Consider the following 14177-nt stretch of genomic DNA (forward strand, 5'->3'; position numbering starts at 1 on the left):
GCTCACTGACTCGGGGTATTACCTCAAGTCTAGGTCCAGCATTGTTAGGCTTATATCGTGTCTTCCCAAGTCCAACAAGGGCATGAAAGACGACTACCTAATTGCCTCCGAGAAGTGGCACGACGGTCTTCACTACCCAATTTGGGAGGGAAAGCTAGGTGGGGTACCATAGGATTAGGTCCCTTGGCACGAGATTTAATTCTCTTAGCTTTGTCGTTCATTTTTTGTTTTACATTCATTTCCTTTTGATGAAGGACTTTATTGGTCTGATCGTGATTTGCTCCTCAGATGTTTTTGCAGACAAACAACACGTAGCGCCTTGTTTAAGCCTGGTTAGCATCAAAGACCTCAACAGGGTCTTAAGGTCTGAGGTGTTCGTGAGTGAGGACGGGCAGCTAAGGGCGGTCCACTTCATCTTGGGCTTCGAGCCGATATCTGACGTTTTCCAAGACGTGGGTCACGCAATTACAGCAGGCTACCCTAGGCGTCAAAGGATAGATGTCTCCAAACTTGGATTCTTGCCCGAGAGGATGTGCCTAACGAGTTACCTCCCCCTCTCGCACGCCCTGAAGTAGTGGCTCTAAGGGAAGAATCTACTTCTTCACGCCTTTCTCTCGAGGAGGAAATAGATCAATTCCAACTCGAGAAAGAAGAAAAGGAGCAAGTTAATCCCATCGGACTCTCGGATTTCGAGAGTGAGCTTGATAGATCAGCAGCTCGTTTCCCTCCACTGATAATCGCTGAGGTGGACAATGAATTTGAGGAGGAAGGATCTATGGCTCTAAATTAGAGAAAAGGCTTAAAGGATATCATGGCTGCGAGGCACAAGGGGTCATCATCCAAAGAGGCCCTTAAACCCCAACTGTCACTCACCTTTCCCCCTCACCCTCCCCCTTCGACAACCACAACTGGCCTGCTTCCCATAGCCAATTTGAAGAAGAAAAGGAAGGAGCAGGAAATGGAGGAGGGTGAGACGGTCCTTCAAAAAGAGGCCAAGCAACAAAAGATGGCCAAGGATAAATGGGTCTCTCCTATGGATAATAGGGAGGACCCATTTGGAGTCGAGGTGCGACAACAACGCGTTTGGGCTCCTTAATTGGAATTGGAGGGCGCTGCTATTCCATGGAATTCCTTCATTAGAGAATTCCAGAGAGGGCACTCTACCTACATTGCTTAAGCTCTAGAACAGCCCATCCTCTTGGCAAAAGACATGGATGCTCTGAAACACATGAGGTAGCAGACCTCTTCATGTTGCTAAAGAGGGATCTCGCCATGGCAAACTTTACTTATCGTATCTATCGGACAAATGCTAGGGTGTTCTTTTCATTCTTTATTTTCTTACCCGCTTTCTCCTTCATGGGATTTCTCTGCCATTTTCATGTAGGCCATCCAAGAAGTTTTTATAGTCGAGGAGTGGGTCAAGGATGCTCGGAAGGAAACCCAAGCTGAGGCCCAACTCCACACTCAGACTACTAAGGCCTTGGGAGCCGCAAAGCAGGAGAACCAAGAGCTGACCAACAAACTGATCATTAAGGAGAGGGCACAAAAGAGTGCGAAGTCTAGCTTAAAGGGTGCTTAGGACCAGGCTGAAGATCAGCGCAAACAGCTTTATCTTAAAGAAATAAATCTGGCCACACAAAAACAGCGGGTTCTGGACCTCAAAGCTGATTTGGAGAAGGCCAAAACTGCCGCTCGGGTGGCCGAGGAAGCTGCGGAGACCGCAAGGCAAGCATCTTACAACCTCGGGGTGGAAGAAACCGAGATTCGATTGGCTGAGGAACTGGCCGAGGTGTGCATGGATTATTGCAAGGAGACGTGGGATAAGGCCCTCGACCTTGCAGGGGTCCTTGCATCCTCAAAGTGGAGGCAGGCTGGGAGTGTTTACTACCCTCCTGACATCTGAGAAGTCCCAGCTGCCCCTACACCCTCTTCTGCTATTGCCCTCGAATCGTCTGAGCAGCTCTTGACTGCGCAAGCCATTCCTTCCCTCACTGAGTTTTCCAAGGGACCCGGCTAAGCTAGTGATCAAATCTAAGGGGCTGAGGTGAACAAGGAGAAAGGGAAGGGCAAGGAGGTCAAGCCTTCCTCAGAGGCTAAGGACGCTGCTAAGGTCAAAGAGGCTACCAAGGTCCTTGATGCTGTAGCTAAAGTGAAAGAGGCAGAGGTCAAATCCAAAGAAGTTGACCCCAAAGCCAAAGATGTTGCCAAGATCCCTGATGCTGCAACTAAAGTGAAGGAGGCAAAGGCCAAATCAAAAAAGGCTGACCCCAAGGCCAAAGATGATCCTGTCCCTCAAAAGCGCAAGAAAAAAGATCCTCCTCCTCCAACTAAAAACTAGCTTTTAGGGTTTTATTTACTACTTTTTTTTTAGTTGTACAAATGGACTTTTGTATGTAAACTGCCTTTTCCCAAAGCTTAGATTAATGAAGATGACAAGTTTTTCTTTCATGTTTATGATGTTTATATCTTTTCCTTGTACAGTTTCTGTTTTACTTAGTACTTACTTATCAGGACAATGAGATATGCCCTACTTTGATATCTACACAAATGGTAATACTAAGTCAAAAATTACTAAGTCAATAACATTAGTAAAACACACTTTTAACTTCTTAATCCATACATCATAACAGAGCAACTATCCACATCATTTCCTATAAGCCTAAAGATGTTGAGGAAGTAATCAGATATTGACCAGGCAACATATATATTTGATGTACTTACAAATGCTTTAAGTGATGCTCATGAACTTCCATTTGCCCAAATCACTATTGTAGGAATCTCCAAGGTATGTTATCTGAGGAGCCGAGCATAGCCAAGGTTTTGTTTAATACTTAGAAAAATAATAGAAGATATCAATTTTCCCAAAGTATGTGGTCTGAGGAGCCAGACATAGCCAATGTTCTATTTGATACTTAGAAAAATAATGGAAGATATCAATTTTTCCAAGGTATGTGGTCCGAGAAGCCAATCATAGTCAATATTCTATTTGATACTTAGAAAAATAATGAAAGATATCAATTTTCCCAAGATATGTGGTCCGAGAAACTAGGCATAGCTAAGGTTCTATTTGATACTTAGAAAAGTTAATCTGAAGTATTAATTTACCCAAAGTAGATGGTCCAGGAAACTAGTCATAACTAAGGTTCTGTTTAACACTTAGAAAAATAATGGGAGATACCAATTTTCCCAAGGTATGTGGTCCAAGGAACCAGGCATAACTAAGGTTCTGTTTGATACTTAGAAAAATTATGAATGTAACACATGAAGTAATAGGCTATGTATAATAGAAAAGACTTTCATTAATAATAATACATTCGTAAGTTATTTACATTCCAGGGACGTGGTACAACATTTTCATCTAGGTCTTCAAGATAATAAGCTCTTATTCCAGCTACTGAGGTGATATGGTATGTCCCTTCCCAGTTTGGCCCTAATTTTTCTCAAGCTAAATTTTTTGCAGTACCCAAAACCTTCCTTAATACCAAATCCCCTAGCACCAGTGGTCTTAACTTTACGTTCGAGTCATAACCCTGTTTGAGCTTGTGTTGATAATATACTAATTGAGCGATGACACTTTCTCTTCGTTCTTCAACCAAATCCAAACTCATTTCTAACAACCCATCATTGTTGCTCAAAGTAAAAGAGCTCGTCCTCAAGGTTTGGGAAACCAGTTTCTAGAAGAATTACTGCTTCGGCCCCATAAGTCATGTAAAAAGTGGTCTACCCTGTGGACCTACGAGGTGTAGTCCTATAGGTCCAAAGAACGTGTGACAGTTCTTCCACCTATTTTTCCTTAGCATTGTCCAATCTTTTCTTGAGCCCATTTACTATTACCTTTTTAACAGCCTCGACCTGTCCATTCCCTTGCGAATAAGTCGAGGTGGAATATCTGTTCGTAATGCGTAGATCATAGCAATATCTTCTAAATGCCTTGCTATCAAACTGAAGGCCATTATCTGAGATAAGGGTATGAGGGATTTCAAACTGGGTGATAATGTTTTTCCAAACAAATCTTTTTGCGTCGAAGTCCCTGATATTTGACAATGGCTCGGCTTCAACCCATTTAGTGAAATAATCTGTGCTGACCAGCAGCCATCTCTTATTCTCTTGTGCCTTAGGGAAGGGTCATACAATATCCAAGCCCCATTGAGCAAAAGGCCAAGGGCTGGATAGAGGATTGAGGACGCCCCCTAGTTGATGAATGTTGAGAGCATACCTATGACACTGGTCATATTTCTTCACATACTCTAGTACTTCATTCTGCATATTGGGCCACCAGTATCCTTGGGTAAGGGCTCTATGAGATAAGGATCTACCTCCCATGTGATTTCCATAAATCCCTTCATGCAATTCCTCTAAAAGTAGCTATGTTGCTTCAGGGTGCATACACAGCAAGTACGGTCTAGAAAAAGAGTATTTGTATAACTTTTGATCCTCAGACAGCCAAAATCGATGAGCTTTTCTACGTACTTTGTCAGCCTCGAAATTTTCTTTAGGTAAGATGTTCTCTTTAAGGTACAGTACGATGGGGTCCATCCAGCTAGGACCCACCCTAATCTGATGAACACGGAGTGTATCCATATTCATCTTAGTAGGCTTAAACAAATCTTCCACCAAAATGACCTGAGGTAAGCTCTGTGCCGAGGACGTTGTCAGGGTGGCTAGAGAGTCAGCATGAATATTTCTGCTTCTAGGAATTTGCATTAAGGTGAAGGACTCAAACTTTGATTGTAAACGTCTGACCTGACTTAAATACTCCTGCATCCTCGGATCTCTGGCTTCCAGCTCCCTTTCCACTTGGCCTACAACCAATCTTGAATCCGAGAACATCTCTACAGTCTTCCTTCCCATCTTCTGAACCATGTCATTCCTACTAGTAGAGCTTCATACTCGGCTTCATTATTCGTAGCTGAGAAATCCATTCTCAAAGATTTCTCAATAACGATCTTATCTGGAGATATTATAACTAGCCCCACACTTGATCCTCTTTGATTTGCCGCGCCATTCACGTACACCTTCCATGATAGAGATTCCTTTAAGGAGATCATGCCAATTGATTTTTAATCCATGTCTGACTTCTTAGTATTTTCTTCTAATGAGGGCTTAGAATTGTTCCCCACTTGGCATATACTTGATATCAAAAGCCCTCAAAATTGTTCCCCACTTGGCAATCCTTTTTGTATAATCAGCACTCCGAAGTAGAGACCTAAGCGGGAATTAGGTTAGGACCATAATTGTGTGTGACTGGAAGTAATGGGGAAGCTTACGCGTAGCATGCACCACTGCCAAAATGGCTTTTTCCAGTGGTAAGTAACGAATCTCAGCTTCATGATATGATTTACTCACATAATAAACGAGCCTCTGTACACCATTGTCAACCCTTATCAGCATCAAACTAATGGCATGGGAAGCCATAGCAATGTAAGCAAACAACACCTCATTTACCTCAGGCCTGGACATAACAGGTGGTTAAGAAAGATATTCTTTAAGCTTTTGAAAAGCCAAAGCATACTCCTCAGTCCATTCGAATCCCTTCCATTTATTCAGCAACTGGAAGAAAGGCCTACATCTGTCTACAGACCGAGAGATGAATCGGTTCAAGGCAGCCGTCATTCCAGTCAGTTTCTGAACTTCTTTAGGATTATAAGGTGGCTGCAAGCTATTAATCGCCTTAACTTAATCAAGATTGACTTCAATTTCACGATGTGTGACCATAAAACCCAGAAATTTACCGGACCTCACGCCAAAAGAGCATTTGGAAGCATTTAGGCATAATTTATGTTTTCTTAGTATCTCGAAAATGTTCCCAAGGTTCCCTATGTGCTCAGACACCATCTTACTTTTCACCACCATATCATCTACATAAACTTCAATACTTTTTCCTAGTTGCATTTCGAACATCCTGGTCATCATCCTTTAGTAGGCAGCCCCTTCATTCTTTAAACCAAAAGACGTTACTTTGTAGTGATAGTTTCCTGTAGGAGTGACGAAGACTGTTTTCTCTTGATCGTCCAAAGCCAAAGGTATTTGGTGATAACCTTGAAAAGCATCTAGAAAACTCATCCGAGGATGCCCAACTGTGGCATCCACCAATTAATCAATGCGTGGCATGGAAAAAGGATCTTTGGGGCACACTTTATTCAAATCCGTAAAGTCTACGCATACCCGCCATTTTCCGTTCTTCTTCTTAACCACCACTGAATTGGCCAACCATTAAGGATAAACTACTTCTTTGATAGCCCCTGCCTGCTTGAGCTTGATTTCTTCTTTCTTAACAGTCTCAGAATGTTCTTTAGATGATCGCTGAGGTGATTACTTCCTTGGTACGACGGTGGGGTTGAAATTTAAATGATGACAAATGAAGCTTGGATCTACCCTAGGGGCTTCATAAGCATTCCAAGCAAACACATCAATGTTCTTCCTAAGGAATTTCATCAATTCTTCCCTCTCCTGAGGAGGCAGTTGAACTTCTACGTAAAAATACCTCTCTTTACTTATAAAAACCCTTTCTAAACCTTCACATTCTGTTTTCGCCACTAGACTCTCTGATAACATCGACTCCTTTGATTGCTACAAACTTTGTTCATTTGATGCCGAGGACTATCCCTTAGCTTGATGTCTAATTGCAGCCACTAAGCATTATCTAGCTGTAGATTGGCTCCCAATCAGCTCCTTAACTTGGTCACCAAATGGATACTTCACCTTCAAATGCAAAGTGGAAGGGACAACCCCCATGGCATGAAGTCAGGGTCTTGCCACTATGGCTATGTAGGGAGAATATGCATCCACCATTATGAAATTGACTTCTACAACTTCTGACCTCGTTTTCACTGGTAACTTGACTTGCCCTATTAGTATAACCATCTTTCCATCAAAACCTACTAGGGATGAATCATAGCTAGTCAAATCCTTTGGTTTTAACCCCAACCCCTTATACAAGTCGGGATACATAATCTCTACCCCACTACCTTGATCAACCAATACACGCCTCACATCGTACCCCCTATCCTGAGTGTGACCACTAAAGCATCATCGTGTCGCTGTATAGTTCCAAACTTATCCTTCTCCTAAAAACTCAATGCCAGTTGGATTGCAACTTTAGCCTTCTTTGGCTCATGATTAGAGTCCTCGAATAGCGGCCGAGCTACAGTCATTACCCTAGAGGGACATGAACCCGTTCTCCCGAGAGCGACAAAAATGACATTAATTATGCTCAAAGGAGGCCTTGAAGAAGTGTTCCCTTAAGTCCCTGCGTGGTCTACTTGTCCATTGGGTCGATATAAAAACTGTTTTAACCTTCCATCTCTGACCAATTGCTCCAAATGATTCCACAGAGTTCTGCAATCCTCAATGGTGTGTCCTCTCTCCTGATGATATTGACAATGAAGATTCTAATTGCGTCTAATGGGGTCTCCACTCATCTTAATAGGCCATTTGAAGTATGGCTCATTCTTGATCTTTTCTAGAATTTGATGTACTAGGTCTCAGAACACCGTGTTGATTGCTTGTGGCACAGCAGCAGCCCCAGTCTGCCTAGCAAAATCTTGCTGAGGACGATTATCGTTGTACTTATCCAACCTGAAGTCCCTCCTATCCTGAGAGACCATCTTCGCCTTTCCTTTACCTAACTGCTGGTCCTCTTCAACCCGTTTATACTTATCGATGCAGTCCATGAGCTGACGCACATTATTAACTGGTTTCCTTGTTAATGATTCCCTTAGACCATGTTTGGTAGGGAAGCTGACCTTGAAATTTCTTATGGCCATATCATCAAAGTCCCCATCAATCTCATTGAACATCTCCCAGTACCTGTTTGAGTATGTTTTTAAGGTTTTACCCTCTCACATAGTCATAGGCAATAAAGAATCCAAAGGCCGAGGGACTCTACTGCATGTAATAAAGTGAGATCCGAATGCCTGGGTGAGTTCCTAAAAGGAACCAATAGAACCTGATCCCAGGCCGTCAAACCATCTCATCGCGACAAGCCCTAAACTAGATGGGAACACTTTGCACATTAAAGCCTCATTTTTGGAGTACACAGCAATCCTCTGGTTGAAATGGCTTATGTTCTCCACAGGGTCAGTTCGACCATTAACATGGTGAATGTTGGTTGAGTGAAACGCCGAGGAAGTTTTCCTCCTTCAATTCTTCGCGTGAATGGTGATTTAGAAATTTGATTCAGTGCCTTGCTCATAGCATCATTTCCCAGGCCTTTGCAAGACGAATTCCTATTCTTGCAGTTATGAAGGTTGCCATCCTCATATAAGAAAGACTCATTAGGGGGAGTTCTTGACCTAGGCTTGTAACTGCCATCCCCACCTTCATCAAAAGAAGAGTCAGAAATGGACGGAGTTTGCTTCCATCGTTCATGACGCAAATTTCTCCTCAAATGATCAATCTCTATCTGCATGGCTCTGGCATTCTCCTCATAGGAGACTCTGCTACCACTTCGTGACTGACTCCTACTAGTATGGGTGGTATGTACATTTCCCTTCTGGTCTCTACCTCTTTCAAGATTGAGAAAGTGATCTTGACGTTGGAACCCCATGGACTCTACCCAGCGTGAACCTGAATTTACATAACTAGATGTTAAACTCACTGAAACACAAAATTTCCCACAAACGGCGCCAATTGTAAAGTCACGTTTTGCACTTAAGCCCACAAATGAGAAGGAAATAGGCCCAAAAAGCCCAATACAATGAATTTCTAGAGAGTGGGCTAGAAATTTAAGTTTTAATGAGTTTTGCTAGTAATAACGTTGGGCTAAAATCACAATTAAAGGAAACTGGAACAATTTGAATAGTGAAAACTGTCCTTCGTCTTAAGCTGAGGAGATTGGTTCTTATATTTCATTCTCTTAAGGATAAATTACAGATGTTGTTCTTATGTCTACAGTGTTTCCTTTCTCTTCCACCTTTTTCTCGATTCCTCTTCTCTAGGACCTTCTTCCCTCTTATACTTCCTTCCTTCTCTCATTTTTGCACTCCACATGTAGGTCTAGACTGGTAATGTTGATAATTGTCCCATCAGCTCCTTCCGGAAGTCTTTAGGTAATAGCTGTAAGGCTGAAAATCACTGTTCAGATATCACTTCCTTATTAATGCGCTAGAGATTTGGATACAGAGTATTCAATGCGGTGGTAGCAGCTTTCTCTTAGATATTTCATAACTGGGTTTGCCCTCTGTGCCTATCTGATCCTTACTTCACTTAGCCGAGGAGACACCCTTCCTTGGATTACCTCCCTTAGTTTCTTCTGTCACAATTTGCTTGTGGATCTCTAGGTCTGACTTCTTTATCGCTATTAATCTGTCCTCGAACAAGTGAGCAACTTCGGACAAAGCCCATGGCCCAAAAAAATGCACTTCGGGCCTTTTATCCCTACAATAATTATTAATAATTATAACTTAATTGATATTTATTATGATTTTTTTGGTATATAAACTAAGAAAAAACTTATGTACAGTACCTTAAATGTTGTTCCTTAGATTTCCCTCTTAAGATTCAGTCATGTAACTACTTAACTAAAAAATACACTTGCTTCCTATGAAAAAAAATCCACATGGCAGAATCTTAAAAAATGAACCTAAGGAACAGCACCTAAGTACTGTACCTACATCTTGCTCTATAAACTATATATTCTATCATTAGCTAGGCATATACTATGATATACCAAGATTCTACGAAGAATTTAAATATCAAATAGATTAACTTTAATTATATATATGAGTAAATTACAAATTACCACCCTAAAATTTGGGGGTGTTTGAATTTTACACCATAAAGTTTTAGAGTTTGGAGTTTATCCCCTAAAGTTTAGGGATGTTTGGATTTTACATCATGATGTTTCAAAACTTTGATTGTACCCTCTAAAGTTTGGGGAGGTTTGAGTTTTATACCTACCAAATTCTAAAATTTTATGGTGTAAAATCCAAACACACCCAAAGTTTAGGGAGTATATTCTATACACTCTCAAAATTTAGGAGGTAAAATCCAAATTTTGAAATGTTAAAATGTAAAATCCAAACACCCCCAAACTTTAAAAGATAAAATCTAAGTTCTGAAATTTCATGCTGTAAAATCCAAACAATACTAAACATTAGAGGTGTAATTTGCAATTTACACACACACACACACACACACACACATATATATTGTAAGGGGTGATGTAGGAGACCAAGCCCAATAAGAGATATTGAAAGTTCAAATAGTGTGTAAAATACCTATGAACATTTAGACCTCCAAAATTAAAATTGCCAACACAAACTTATAATCAAACAATATATGTGCGGAAAATGAAATATAAGCTATAACCAAATTGGTAACACACTCTAAACCATATTTAATCACGAACACAACAGTAATTAAAAGGTAAAAAGAAAGGGAAGAAGGATGCAAATACAAAGATAACATGACGATATGTTATCGAAGAGGAAACGAAAAACACGGCGAAAAACCTTTTTGCCGCCCTCCAAGCGGTCAATAATCCAGTAGAGAATAAAGTTGGGATTCATGAATAGCAGAAGACCCTCCAAGCCTAATCTACCCAATGCACCTAAGCCCTCCAAGCTTTATGCTCCAACAGGGTTACGTCAAACCTTGTCTTCTCTAGCTTACCGAATCCTGCAATCGCCCATTGCATCAACCAAAATGAATTGGTCCCTTCTAAATTGCTTCCCAAGCACCAAAATACCTCCTCACTGATATGAGTATGGTGAGATAAGGATTTGGCTAAATATACCTCTCAAGGATATGAGAATGGAGAGGGTGAGAGTAGAGGAATTTGGAGAATCAAAGGATGAAGATTGTGGATGAGTCCATCTTGTTTTTCTCTAGGGTTTTTCTCTCAAAATTCTCTCTGGAAGCTCTCTACATTTTGTGGGTATAAGGGTATTTATAGTAGAGTGTATAAGGAATGTGAAACGTCAGGTTTTATCCAAACAGGGCATTCTGGAAACTTAACCTCGCAATTGGAATAAGTTGCGAGTTTGAGTCGTGAGCTAACTGTCTGGCCAGACTGGAAGTTTTGTCCTGTAGTGCTCCAGCTGTCATGACCCTTCTTCAGTGCACACATTTGAGGTTTCTTCACACTTTCTCACACACTACCCTTACATAATTTTCACCTAAATACATGTTATCTAATTGCTAAAATACAAGAAAATTTTGCACAAAACAAAGCCAACACATGATTATATAAATTCAACCTTACAATCTCCCCCTTTGGCTATTCCGTGACAAAACCCTAAAACAGACTTTAGACTTAGCAAGTGAGTTGGGAACAGTTGCCAAAACTCACTTACACCTAACTCTAGAAACTGTGAAGCTCTTGAACCATACGAACAAGTTTTTTTTGTTTTTGTTTTTTTTGTTTTTCTAAAAACAATAACATAAGATGATCATTGTAAGTAGAAATCTTGAAATGCATATGGAGTAAGCACAATGCGATCAAGTAGAAAAGATTAAAGCAATAAAGCATGACTTGACCAAACAAGAACAAGAACAATCACTATAAACAGTGATCACAATGAACATTCACACAAGGAATGAGCACCGAACATGCAAGCTAATAAGCTCAATGCAAAGAATCATTTGCATTTCCAACACTCAACCGATACAAGAACACAAGGTAGTTGCATTAAAGATATAAAATCCAATAAGGGCACAAGAGAGAAGTACTAAAGAAAATGCATAACATTAACTAAAAGTACTAAGCTACAAAGCAAAGGTACACGATAAAGTATAGTTTAAACAGCTAAACATAATCATGAACTATGAGTAAAGCAAAAACATAGTTAACATGACACAAAGCTCTTTCTCTCTTTCTCATATCACTCCCCCTATCATGAATCATAGGAGCTGTGATGAACTTGGAACATATATACTTGTAACCTGAAACACTTACACAAAACATATTAGCCCTTAAGGTAAAGCAAGTAATAAAAGAACAAGTATAATGTAACAAGTAAATTGCGATCAAGTAAACATGATGTGAAACATGTGAGCAACTTGATCATACACCAAAACAGTCATATAGAAATGACTACAATGATCACATAGCAAAGCAAATGATCATTCGAACATGCAATTAATAAAGCACAATAACATAAGGATGTATGCATGTCCAACACACAAACACGATGCAATGAGAACAATAAAGCATAAATACTAAACATAACTCAAAGCACCATAAAGCGACCAAGAAAACAAACATAGAGAAACACAATTAAAACAAAGTTTTCTTATTAACACAATGTCTTCTACCCCTTGATATATGCATCTCCCCTATGGAAAATTTCTCCCCTACAAATGTGCACAAGAAATAGAATTTCTCTTCCTAAGAATGTGCACAAGAATCATATAGAAATGACAAAACTCTCCAGTATACTACTCTAGAGTATACTCTCCCCCTTTTTGACACAAATAGATAAAAGGTTAAGGAGAAATGAGGACAAGAGATGAAGGTATGAATAAGGAGAATGATGCATGAGAGGTGCAAGATGAATGAGAAACGAAGCTCAAACAAAAGGCAAAACAAAATGCTACAAAGAATAAGATAAACATGACATGCTAAGATGAAGAAACAAGGTATAGAACAATGCATGACAAATGTAGCAAAGGTGTGTGCAAGAGGTGGCTATGTGCAATGCATGACCAAAGTATTGAAAATGCACATGTGGGGCAAGGTGTGTTAAATACACAACCAATGAACCAAACAAAATCCTAGTGAGGAAATATGAGAAACCCCAAAGTTTGATATTCATTCGGAGTCCAAACAAGTGAGAAAATGCCTAAGAGGCATTTTATCAAACAGCTAGCGTGCACACTATGAACAACAATGTAAAACAATGTATGAACATCATAAAATCCACCCTTAATATATGTTCTTTTTGCCACAAGGGGCCAACATCCATAGCAAATCATCAGAAGAAACCAATCCCATACAAAAATTTGACAAAAATTAATTTTTCCTAACCCCTATGATGAAAATCCCAACCAAGAACACAAAACTCTCCAAAACATAATCTAAGGATCCAATCAATAAAAGGAGTTTAAAAATTATCTTAGAGATGTTAATGGAATGAAAAAACTATTCAAATTGATTGAGTTTTGATGTGAAAATATTGAAAGAGGGGTTTTAGAGAGGATGTGAGAGGTTTAAAACAGGTTTCCCATGAAAAACACTTTAAAAAGCTGTTTCTAGGCATTTCACGACTGGCGAGTCGCGAGATGAGTTGCGAAAATTTTCACGAGTCACGAGTGAGTCGCGAAAGCTTCTAGATGAACTCACGACTAGGGTTTCGCAACTGGGCAAGTTGCCAAAACGAGTAGCCAAAACTCGCTACTTGTGAGAGTAGCCAGAACGAGTAGCCAAAAATTCTGACACCTGTTTTTCAACACAGAACATGTTTAAACAATGAAATACAAAGTAAGCACTAAACATGAACACAAAAAGTGATAAAACTCACATCCAAATACGTATAAAATGATCAAAAATCTTTTTGGATTGATCCATATATATTTGAGCACACACATATCACATTTAAACAAGTACAATCGAAAAAATAAGTAAGGCATTCATTGAACATTAGGCATGTGTGTTGTGTGTGTGTATCAAATGTGGAATAGTCCTTAGTCTAGAATGAAATTTCAATGATCAATTCAATCAAGTCATACACAACTAGTACTAAGTCAAGTGGTTTATCTCAATTATAGAAATGAACATATGACCTCCCACAAGAAAATGATTACATATCTTTGAAGCTTTTCATTTGGCTTCTTTACAATTCATAACATTTGGTCATTTTTTATATCTCTTTTTGAGATCGATAACTGAAATTTTTGATATTTCAATTTGATGAACAAGCCTTTGGCTTTTAGGCACCATACATTTTCATAAAAGTCGCTTTCCCTTTATCCTAGTCATATACTAGTATGTGCGACGGCTTTTGCAGCTCAATATTTATTTTCATTTTGAGATTTACATTGGTTGAGCTCTTTAAGCAAAATAAAATAAAATAAAATAAAAGAGTGGGAAGATATAGGCATAAGTCTAAGCATGTATCAAAACCAATAAGACTATTGACTAATTATTCATGACAAACTTGAAGATCGATTTACAACAATCACACATAGATGTCAAGATTTTTCCCACAACGATATAAGTGCATACATAACAAGCT

Source organism: Castanea sativa, chromosome 12 (genome assembly GCF_040712315.1).
Source record: "Castanea sativa cultivar Marrone di Chiusa Pesio chromosome 12, ASM4071231v1".
NCBI classification, from domain to species: Eukaryota; Viridiplantae; Streptophyta; class Magnoliopsida; order Fagales; family Fagaceae; genus Castanea; species Castanea sativa.